The 12492-nt window shown below is 35.8% G+C and overlaps 1 pseudogene; it reads left to right on the forward strand.

Moving 5' to 3' along the window:
* The first annotated feature begins 681 nt into the window (after nt 1-681).
* Nucleotides 682-1276, forward strand: LOC129684132 (chromobox protein homolog 3-like; annotated as a pseudogene).
* The last annotated feature ends 11216 nt before the right edge of the window (nt 1277-12492 follow it).

Consider the following 12492-nt stretch of genomic DNA (forward strand, 5'->3'; position numbering starts at 1 on the left):
TAATATTTTTATAAAAGGAAAATTTACAGTTATGTGGAATATGTAAAGACTGCACCATCTGTGGTCATGTTTTATTACACCCTAAAACTAAATTAAACTTGCAATTTACATTTTTCAGGAGTTTGGGACTATACATGAGGCAAGCATAGAAGAGTAAAATACATTTTCATGCGATTATAAAGATAACGGAGATTATGTTAAAGGATTAAGAATAGTGAAAAGGCACACAGAAAACACTGAAAAAATGTCAGCTGTTAATGTTACCGCTACAACTACCTTTAGTTTTCCTGCCTACTTTAATACATTGGGTCAGTGAGACTTTTTTTCTTATCATTACTTCAAATCTCACTGCCCCTGCCCTGGTTATTTTGTTCCTCCTCCCTAGGCTGTCAAACAAAGTACCTAACAAAATGGACTAAATACGTACCCCCACCAAAGGACAGACTCAGCATGGCATAGAAATCTATGCATGCTGTTTCTGACACTCTTCACAATCTAGTGTCTTCATGGAAAACAACAAAACAAAACAAGTCCAAAGAAGCCCTTAAATCAAATGCAATCAAGACCAGCACTGGCATGGTTAACCCCCTCACACTACCTCAAGGACCCCAGTGGAACATCAAACACAACAATGCAATCAAGATTAGTATTTGCGGGGAGACTCTGCAGGATCTGCGGCCCTGGGTGTCTGAACGCTCTTCAAATCTCCGATTTAAAAAAAAAAATGCCCTCCAATAAAACTACATTGCAAAAAATGGGAAAGAAACAGAATGGGAAGAGTAAAAAAGTTGAAGAGGCAGAGCCTGAAGAATTTGTGGTAGAAAAAGTGCTGGACCGTCGTGTAGTGAATGGGAAGGTGGAGTATTTCTTGAAGTGGAAGTGGTTCACAGATGCTGATAATACTTGGGAACCAGAAGAAAATTTAGATTGTCCAGAATTAATTGAAGCATTTCTTAATTCTCAAAAAGCTGGTAAAGAAAAAGATGGTACAAAATGAAAATCTTTATCTGACAGTGAATCTGATGATAGCAAAACGAAGAAGAAAAGAGATGCTGCTGACAAACCAAGGGGCTTTGCTAGAGGTCTTGATCCTGAACGAATAATCGGTGCCACAGATAGAAGTGGAGAATTAATGTTTCTCATGAAATAGAAGGACTCAGATGAGGCTGATTTGGTGCTGGCAAAGGAGGCGAATATGAAGTGTCCTCAGATTGTCATTGCCTTTTATGAGGAGAGGCTGACTTGGCATTCTTGTCCTGAAGATGAAGCGCAATAATTGCATTTTTATATATATTTATATATATATATATAAAATCTGGATCTTGGGTTTTGAATTACTAGTGTGAAAAAATAGCGTTCTAATGAAAATCAAGTTTGATATGCTGGTTTTGAAAGTATTGACAGTAGTTGGGATATTTTTGGGTTTTGTTCTGCATCAAAAGGCACTGATTCCATTGAGCAAATAAGAGCTTTCTGTAGTTGCTTCTTTTAACAATAGAATATTTGATACCATGTTGTATTTCCTCACCTTTGAAGAACAGCTTTTCTTAAATGCTAGGGAGATTTTACAGTCAGTACTCTTATTTTTAACTGGGACGCGGAAGGACCATTCATGGTTTTTTGTTTGTATGCGTGTATATGCATAAAACACTTAGGTAACTGTTTTTTCTTTTGTCTTGTTTTTTAATACTCAAAAGAACTAGAGATGAAAATACAAGTTGATGAGATTCCATTGTTATGAACATTTTCCTGAAACCATAACCTTTCAGATTAAGCAGATTCTCTACTTACTTGGACAGTTTTTGTTGGATAGTTTAAAAGCAACCACCAGAATGTCTGTATTATCATGTGAATACAGTAGTTTATTTATAAAATTTTGTCCGTACTAACTGCCCCTTCAGAAAATGGACTTAGACAAAATAGTATGATTTAATGACAAGATTTAAGCGGAGTGTGGTGGTGCATGCTGTTAATCCCAGCACACTGGAAGCAGATGGATCTCTGATTTAGAGGCCAGCCTGGTCTGCACAGCTCTATCTAGGTCAGCCAGGATGTGGTAAAGGCTCCTCTGGTGAGCCATTCCGTTGTAGAAAGTTGAAATCGGTACTAAAAGGTTATATTTCATGGAATCTGTTTGCTGTGGAAATGGGATCATGCTTAGAGATGTTAGCAGTTTTAAAACATGCTGCCATAGTGAACAAAATTTGCTAATGTCAATTAATGACTGCATGCTTTTTCTTTACCCTGACTCAGTCCTTACTGGTAGGATCAATCTTTTCAGTATTTGGTTCTGGTTTAACGAGCCAGAAAAGTAACTTTGTAGTATCAGAATGCCATCCAACTGTATATTTACTTTATTGTAAATAATGGTGAACAGTGGTCAATAAATAGTTTTATATTCCTTTAAAAAAAAAAAAGATTAGCATTTGCATAGTTAATCCCCCCAGACCCTAGTGAATGATAGAATACATTCATAAAACATATTTCCTTTAACACCAAATAGATAAATTACAATAATTTACTCAGTCTGAAGTGAAGACCAAGCCTTTTCTTTGGATGTTTCTAGTATCTGTAAGTCCATGGTGCATTTCTTACAAAAACCATACCTATAATGCTTTAGCAAGCAGGTATTTCAAATTAACAAGTAAAGCAAACACTATATATACTACTTTTCTTCCAATCTTTTAGTTGTCTCAACAACATCTACTTAGGTGGCAGTAGGTTTTGCCTTTTTAGTATTCAACTTCGTTATTATAGCACAATTTCATTTCTTGCATGTTTCATCTACTTGGGACTATCCAACTAAATCACATAAAGCAAACAGGATTTAACTAGCTAAGAATACATAACTTTTGATAAGCTGGCAGTCCAACTGAGCATGGGGTCTGCCCTGGAATGTGCTTGATATACAAGTGACATTCTATAAGAGGAAACTGATTTTTCCCTTTGCTAGACGGAATCAACTGCAATAGCTTCTTGGTTAGGAGTGAGACCCCATGTCTACTACCCCACAGGGCTGAGACTCCATCTGGCTTGAGGTGTCCCATGCCCAGGGGTAGTTGGACAACAAATAAAACACTTCAATGTTATTTTTATTGACTTTTTTCTTTACCATTTTTTATTAGCTTTTGCTTTTTTTTTTTTTTTCTATCTTGTTTTCAGAGAGAGAGAGAGAGAGAAAACATAAAGATGAAGTTATGAAGATGGGTAGGCTGGAAGCTGGAGAGGATCTAGGAGGAGTAAAACATGATCAAAATATTTTTTTAAAAATATTTTAGACCGAAGAAAGGAATTTGCCTAGCCAGTCTAAAGGCAGAACAAGGAGACCAAAATAGGTACAGAAGAGCCTACAGAAAAGTCAAAGATGGAGCTAGAAAGTCAAGAGTGGTGAATGGCAGATAAATCAGACCCTTGTAGGTCAGTATCTTTCTGCCCTGAACACAAGTAAGACTGCACTGGAGGCTCTGAATCAAACTGTGATGTTCCCCAGCTGGAGCTACTGAACCAGCATCCTGCCAGCTACACCAAGAAAAACAGATGGAAGGAAGGTAACCATTTGGCTTGGCAACTGTAATAACCCAGTGGAAAGCAATAGTGTTCAGGATCAGAGAGAAATAGAGGAGGCAGTAAAAAGTAGATAGACAGTAGAAATATTTTGGTGGTTAGCCAAAAAAATCTTGAAAATTTTGGTAGATGTTTATGGATAAAAGTTATAAAGAGGAAAGACCAAACTGTAATTAAACCACCACAAAAATCTTGAAGTTATATCCTTAAATAGCCAAGTCTTTAATGATCAAGTGACAAAGATATTTTTTCATGTGATATAAATAAGGCCATGGGAAATATCACTGAATGTAACACTACAAGCCTTGAAATCTTCAATACCAAACTCTTTGAACCACTTCATAAAAGAAAATATATTAATGAGTCTATAATCTAAAAAACTCTCTCTGTATATGTATATATGGCTAACCTAATATTGAGTTAATTTTTTATATTAGAAAAATTTATGGCTACTTAAGTTAAAAGCATTCCTTAAGCATTTATAGTGAAAGCTTTAAAAGGCAATATAGTAATGAAGCTAGAATACAAAGAAGAATCACTTCAACAACTAAAACATTAATTAAATCACTCAAAATATTTTTAAGCAAACATAGTAATCTATATATCTTCCAAGAATTAAGAAAAAAAAAAGTTCCCCAGTTAATTAAGTGGGACAGGTAAAACTGTGACATATGCAGCCATATACATGAAACAAACAAGCATCTATCTCTACGTTCAAATATGAGTAAGTTCCAGAAAAGACTGTCACTTTTCAAAATACAGAATGGAAGAATATTTGTAACATTCTGTCACTTATCTATAAAGGAAGGATTACTTATTTTTAATAATCCTTAGATTTAAAAATCAACTTAGGATAGTAACAGAAAAATTAACTTAGGATAGTAAAAGAAAATTTTTATAAATGGTTATCGATAGGGTGTAGGAGGAAATTAAGTGGTAGAACAGTTATTGATATTAAAACATGATAATTCATCTAAATAATAAAATTAAAATGGAAAAGAACCTAAAACTAAACAACAAAAACAACAACAAAAGAAACTAATGGCATTCTCTACTTGGTAGCATCACCAATAGCAAAGAATTATTTCAGATAGGTAAGGGTGGTGGGTCATTTGTTTGAGGACAGCCTGGGCTACATATCAAGCAACCAGCCTAAGAAGATACAATGAAATCTATTTCAAGAAAAGGAAGGAAAGAAGGAAAAAAGGAAAGAAGGAAGGAAGGAAGGAAGGAAGGAAGGAAGGAAGGAAGGAAGGAAGGAAGGAAGGAAAGCTATTCAATAAAATTACAAGCAGCACACCCTAAAGACAGAAAAAAAAAAAATAAAAACAAAAATACTGTGGTGGACACTCAATTTAATGTATATGTAATATAGGACAAAGTTGATTAGTAATGATGTGTTATTTTGATCCTATAATGCCTGGCAGGGAAGAAAGGACTAAAGAATAACACCTCTACTGATTATGAACTGAGAAATTACCAATCCAGTAGTAATGTACACTCTTAGAATACATTACAAAAGGCAGGGCTTCATCAAGAATTGCACTATAACCAATTAAGGGCACCTATCACAGTATCACAGGCTGAAGCACATCAAATACATAAGCTTCCAAAGTTGCTTAACTTGAAAAATAACTAGTCCTTGCTGAAGGTTTCTCAGGGGACACCTCATTATGTTAATAATCAATATGGAAAAACAGTAAGCCAAGGAGAGGAAATGAATGGGGCACATTCATTTAACCTGTAGATGCAGTTCTAAAATTAAAGAGACCCTCAAGACTCCACTAGAAAGCGCCTAGATTTGATTAAAAAAAAACTATGCAAGATAATAGAATATAAAAATCAGCATTAAACATGAACAGCTTTACTATATCTCAATAGCAAACATCTGAGAAAGAAAGCAGAATAACCTTAGAAAAACAATCCGCAAACAAAAAACTACGGTACATTAAACCAAATGAAAGCAGTGCAAGGATTCTACAATAAAAATTGTAAAACAGTCAGAAAGAAATATGAAAAAGACACTAGAAGATGGAAGGTTCTGCTATGCTCATAGACTAAAAGTGTTATGCTACCTAGTCTAATTCTAATTTGATGCACAAACTAGAGTTATCTGAAAGGAGGGAGGCTCAATTGAGAAATAGAGGCATCTTCTCGATTACTGATTAATGGGGAAGGGCCCAGCCCATTGTAGGTGGTGCCATTCCTAGGCTGGTGATCCTGGGTTCTGTAAGAAAGGAAGGCTGAGCAAGCCATGGGAAGCAAGCCAGTAAAGCAACAACCCTCCATGGCCTCTGCATTAGCTCCTGCCTCCAGGTTTCTGCTCAGATTGAGTTCCTCTCCTGACCTCCTTTGGTGATGAACAGCAATATGGAAGTGTAAGTTGAATTAACCCTTTCCGCCCAACTTGTTTTTTTTTTTTTTTTTTTTTTTTCACGGTGTTTTGCTGCAGCAACAGAAACCCTAACCAAGACAAGTGTATTATTATGAAGAGATATAACACCAAAAACAATCTACAGATACTACACAACTCATTAAAAATCCCAAGGTTAATTATTACGTTTAAGATTTATTTAGTTTACATATATGAGTGTTCTATCTGCCTATACACCTACATGCCAGAAGAGGGTACCAAATCCCAGTATAGATGGTTGTGAGCCACTATATGGCTGCTGGGAATCAAACTCAGGACCTCTGGAAAAGCAGACAGTTCTCTTAACCACTGAGCCATCTCTCCAGCCCTTAGAGGTAACCCATAACTGGCACTGAGCTTTTTGTTTTGTTTTTCGAGCCAGAGTTTCTCTGCTTCACTATCAATGACTTTGTAGACCAAGCCGGCCTCAAAATCACAGCCATCCGCCTCTGTTTCCCTGAGCATGAGGATTAAAAGCGTGCCACACGACACCTGGCTTCCAAGGTTATTCTTTATAATAAAAATACTGCTAATTTCATCTAAAAGCATAAAAAGTTTGATAGCCAAATATCTTGATAGTCAAACAATGCTGAGCAAAAACACAATGCAAATTATATGAGAAAGCCATAGTAGAACAAAGTACCAGCATAGAATAGACACTGAGATCAGTGGAATAGAAGAGTCAAGCCAAATGTGAATACAAGTAGCCACCAGACTTTGAAAAATATGCCAAAAAATAAACATTGGAAACAGTCTCTTTAACAAACAATGGTCATGGTGAAATTGTATATTCACACATAAAGAATGAAACTGGATCTTGAATTTTTACCCTGTGTAAAGATCAAATGTATACAAATCAAGGATCTGACATTCTGAATTGTTAAGTAAAAAAAGGTAGGGGTAACATTTAAGAAATTGTAACAGGCTCAGATTTCTGATTTCTCTCATGAAATAATACCAACAACTGACAAATGTAGTATCATCAAAATAAAAAGCTTCTGTTTAGCAAACAAAATATTCAAGTGAAGACACAGCCTATGTAACAGAAGAAAAACTTTTGTTAGCTTGTATTTTTGATATAATATTTAAAACACAAGAATTGAAAAAAAAACTATAAAAGAAATCAATCAATCAATAAGTAGAATAATGAAAAGAGAAGACAGTTCTCAAAAGATGAAGTACAAATGGCCAGGAAACATTAAAAAATGTTCATTTTCACTATCCATCAGAAAAATGCATATTAAAAACCACACTGAGATTCTACCTCATCGCAGTGATAATGGCAGTCATTACGAAAACAAGTAACACCAAATCATGGTGAGGATATGACAAAAGAGATACTGCTGGTGGGAACGTTAACTAATGTAGCTACTAAATAAGAAAAGAGCTTTCTCAAAGTGGATCTACTGAATAACTCTGCTAGATCATCAACTTCTGGGCATTTGCCCAAAGGATTCCAAGTCTACTGTGCTTGCTGGTTTTATGTCAAACTTGACACAAGTTAGGGTCATCTAGGAAGAGAGAATGTCAAATGAGAAAACACTCCCATCAGACTGGCCTCTGGGCAGCCCTGTGGAGCATTTTCTTAACTAGTGACTGATGGTGGAGGGCCCAGCTCATTGTGAGTAGTGCCATCCTTAGGAAGGTGGTCCTGGGTTGCATAAGAAAGCAGGTTGAATGAGCCTTGAGTGAGCAAAATGTAAGCAGTATTCCTCCTATGGCTTTTGCTTTAGTTCCTGTCACCAGGTTCCTGTCTAGGGTTTCATCAATGATGAAGTGTAACCAGACTGGTAAGCTAAAATAAGCCCTTTCCTCCCCAGGTTGCCTTCGGTCTAGTTGGTGTTTTATCACAATAGAAACCCTAACTAAGACATTAATATGCCAAAGTGATACTGGCACACCAGCAAGTTATGTATTGTATGTTTACGGTAGTACTATTTACAACAGCCAAGTTATGGACCCCACTGACGTGTTGATCAACAGAGTAGACAAAAAAAAAAAAAAAAAAAAAAGTAAGAAATACACACAGTAGAATTTTTCATCCATAAAAGGGGCTCCTGTGAAAACATGTAGAAGATAATTTTTACCCTTTTCTAAAAAGGATAACTTTGACCCTTTTTAATTAAGCTCTAACGATGTGGATATATAAAGCCACAATTCTAGAAATATGGAAATCTTGTTAATAAGAAGAGACACTGCTAAGAATAAAATCTATAATAGGGAAATTCAGAAAACAAAACAAAACAAAACAAAACAAAACCTGGAAGACCATAAGTCCTTGCTGATAATATTAGTTTAATAAATCTCTGAATGAATGAATGAATGAATGAATGAATGAATGAATGAAGCTATTCCTCCAAACTACATGCTATTGTAAATGTCCATTCTGTTTAAGTCATTTTCAATTTGGAATTCTGCTACATCTAACTAAAAGCATTTGGAAAATGCCTGAGTGGCTTTATGACTTAATCAAACCTATGCAAGGAAATTATATTAGAACCATTATTATTGCCTTTTCAAACTCAAAAGCTAGATCTTAAAAAGGAAGCACAAGAATTAGAATCTGAAGAAAGAGGTTGAGTTTCATTTTCCCAGAGGAAACAAAAAGATAACTATCAAAAGCTAATACACGCCCCAAATTTCTTATGTGCTAGATACTGTGTTTAGCAGGCTATCCTAGTTAAGCCTCACAAAAGTTCTACGACATATTAATTTCCTCTTTTAGTTGAGAAAACTGAAACTGGAAGAATGAACCCGCCAAAACCATAACCCTCATCAGTAGGTGAGGAAGCATTTGTAATCCATATTACCTGACTCAAAACCCTCGTTCCTCACCTTTGTGATATCTTTGAAGAAAATTTAACAGTTATCTAATTTTTCTATAAAGAGATCTAAGATGGAGAGGTAGTCAGCAGAGGTACTAAGCACAGAAAGTAATTAAGGACACAGAAAACTTAAGAGCCACTATTTTATTTTGTATAGCCAGAGCTTTACAAAAGCAAGGTGACTCCTAAGCTAGTGCTGAGGAGATGGCTCAGTGCAGTGCCTGCCTCATAACTCTGACCCCATAACACAAGTCAAAAAAGTCAGGGCTGCTTTTCACTGCCCTGCAGACTATCAGTTGAGATGCTGAGACTTATGGGCAACCTTTGGGCAGAGTGCAGGGAATCTTAGGAAAGAAGTGGGAAACAGTAAGATCTGGAGAGGACAGGAACTCCACAAGGAGAGCAACAGAACCAAAAAATTTGAGCACAGGGGTCTTTCCTGAGACTGATACTCCAACCAAGGACTATGCATGGAGATAACCTAAGACCCCTGCACAGATGTAGCCCATGGCAGTTCAGTATCCAAGTGGGTTCCACTGTAATAGGAACAGGGACTGTCTCTGACATGAACTGATTGGCCTGCTCTTTAATTACCTTCCCCTGAAGGGGAAGCAGCATTACCAGGCCACAGAAGAAGACAATGCAGCCACTTCTCATGAGACCTAATTGACTCAGATCAGAAGGAAGGAAAAGAAGATCTCCCCATCAGTGGACTTGGGGAGGGGCATACATGCAGAGGGTGGAGGGAGGGAGGGATTGGGACAGGAGGAGGGAGAGAACCACAGGGGGGATACAAAGTGAATAAAGTGTAATTAATAAAGAAAAAAAAAAGTCAGGGCTGGTGATCAGTGACTCTAAGCTGAGTACTGGGGATGTGAAAATGGGTCAATCCTAATACCTTGTGGCCAACCAGCTTCATCTACTCACCAAGTTCAGGCCAGTGAGATGCCCTGCCTCAGAAACATGGTAGACAGCATCTGATAAACACCACCAAAAGCTGTCCTCTGTTCTCCACACATGTGTATGCACATCTGCATTCACATGTAAATACCTCACACACATATATACTACGCTTCTTTGATTTATAAATTTAAAAGCAAACTCAAGCCTCACAAAGAGGAATCAAGTATCTAACAGATGTAGTGCAGTTAGTGGCAAACATGGATTAAAGCTGAAGTAATACAGATTTTCTAGCTTCCAGGCCACTTTTTGTTATGCTGTATTGTTTCCCCCTTGAAAGAAATATATCCAACTCTCATATCCATGGAGAAAACAGAAAATGCAGAGATATAACACAATGAAGGCTTACTAAAAGTTATTTATACTAGAACCCTCTTAACTGAAACTTCTCTTTCTGTAGTTTCAAAGTTACTATGATCTGAAAAAGTAGTTGTTTTTTTTTCCTTTTTTACTCTTCATATAACTTTTATGAAAGCATATTTTAAAAAGCTCTACTTTAGTAATTCTTGTTCATTTTGTTATGCTTAAGTTATATTAACTATTTAGTAGTTGATAAGCTCTAAGAAAATAGATTATACAATGAAATACAGTCATAAAAACTGATTTAATGACAACACTTTCAGTGTATCTACATTCTCATATTAAATGTTTAAACAAAGTACTCACACATAAAAAGACAGTTGGGAACACAGTGACTCTCAATAAATATTCTACAAAACATACATCCAAAAAATGATCTTAAGAAATGACAGTGAAGTAAACGAATTATAATTCTCCCTATAGCAATGTAACTAAGTTAAGAACTGGTCCTTTCTTCTGATATTTCGTGATTATAGGAGTGGACAAGACTGCTAAATACTAATCCTGCACCATTCAATCAGACTATAGCTATACTCAAAAGAAAACATGGAGAATTTATAAATTACTGATTTTAATACAAAATTCAAATGGTCCCAGCAGTAAGAAATTCAACATCTGGGTTACTTGTTTTCTTTCCTGGGAAGAATTTTCAGGAATTAAGGTAATAGAATTATTCACTAACAAGGATTTTTATAGAATTTTTTTATATGAGCATAAAACTACAACACAGAACTGGCTTACTCTGCAATATCGAGATATCCACAGGAAGCAGCTGCATGAAGTGGTATCCAGCCTTCATTGTCTGGCTGGTTGATATTTGCTCCGTTTTCTACCAGAAACTTCACCATATCAACATTGTCATCAATGCAAGCCTGAAAACAAAACAGAAAGCATGACTACAAAAATGTTTGAATCAACAGCCTAAAAAAACATGTCAACAGAATAAAAATCTTGCTTTATGTATCTTTAAATATATCCTGTATAAATTAATATTTAATAATCATGAGTCCAAACAGGAGTCTAAGAGTCCTTCCTTAAATACATGTAATAGTACTGCATGTGACAACTCCTTATGCTGACCCAACTAGGAAAATCAATATAACTGATTAAAATGTAACAAAATAAAACAACCAAGCCACACATACTGGCACACACCTGTAGTCCCAGCATGGCAAGATAAAGGTAAATGGATGCCAACAAGTTTGATGCCAGCCTGACCTACACAGTGAGTTTTAAGGCAGCCATATATAGCAAGAGCCTGCCTCAACAAAAGACAAATATACTTAACAATCAACATAACGTAACTAAATAGTAATTTTATTACTACAGCAGTGGTTTCCAAAAGATGGTCTATTAGAAAATTAGGGAAGATCTAATATCCTTTAAGGAAATTAACGAAAATATTTTCAAAAAAGTATCAATATATTATTCCCTCTTACATTTATTTGATTGACAAGTACACTTGAAACTGCAAAAGCAACAGTGATAAAAATTGATGTGTCTTGGGCACAAATCAAGGAAGTGGTGAATAAAACAAGTCAATTCTAGCAACGATCAATGTACCAACCAGTAAGTACCCATGGTATTTTTTTAAAGCTGCTTTTACTTATAAGTGCCCTTGATAAAGCAGTGGGGGAAAAATGTAAACTGTATCAGATCTCAACTCCTGAACACATGTTTATCTAGTATTCTGTGGAATAAAGTAGGAAGTACACATTAAAGCACTTTCTGGTGATGGCAGTATTTTGAGGAGAAGCATTTATATAATTAACAGCTAGTTACTTTTCCAATGACTATTACTTTTATCTAAATGACAAGCTACAAAGAGTACTTGGTGACTTTGATTTAAGGCAATCCACTTTCTGGAAAATGAACAAAATCAGTCTATCATTTCAAGAAGAGCAATTAACATCAATCTTAGATATGCAAGTAATACATCAATGTAAAACAAGTTTTTAAAAGAAAGCAGTTATTTCGATTTAAAAATATTCCTCATATAATGTGATACAAATAATCAATTTATTATTAGTTTATTATGTGGGTGTGCACACGTGGATGTGTGGAAGTCAGAGAATAATTCTGTGGAGTCAGTTCTTTCCTTCCATATCTACATGGGTTCTAGGTAGACCCAAGGCCATCAGGCTTGCAGGACAAGCACTTAACCTGTTGTGGTATCTCATGGACCAGAAAAGTTTTTTTGTAAGTTACTGTAATTTGATTTGGCAGTTTAAATCCTCATTTCTAACAGGTGACCCTGCAAATATTAGTGCAACCTGTAAGAGCTCACTGACTCTTCAAAACTTAAGAGTAAATAATGAAGCCTAATGAGGCGGCTGGAGAGATGGCTCAGAAGTTAGAATACTACTGCAT

This window comes from Psammomys obesus, unplaced genomic scaffold (genome assembly GCF_907164565.1).
Source record: "Psammomys obesus unplaced genomic scaffold, mPsaObe1.curated_primary_1811, whole genome shotgun sequence".
NCBI lineage: Eukaryota > Metazoa > Chordata > Mammalia > Rodentia > Muridae > Psammomys > Psammomys obesus.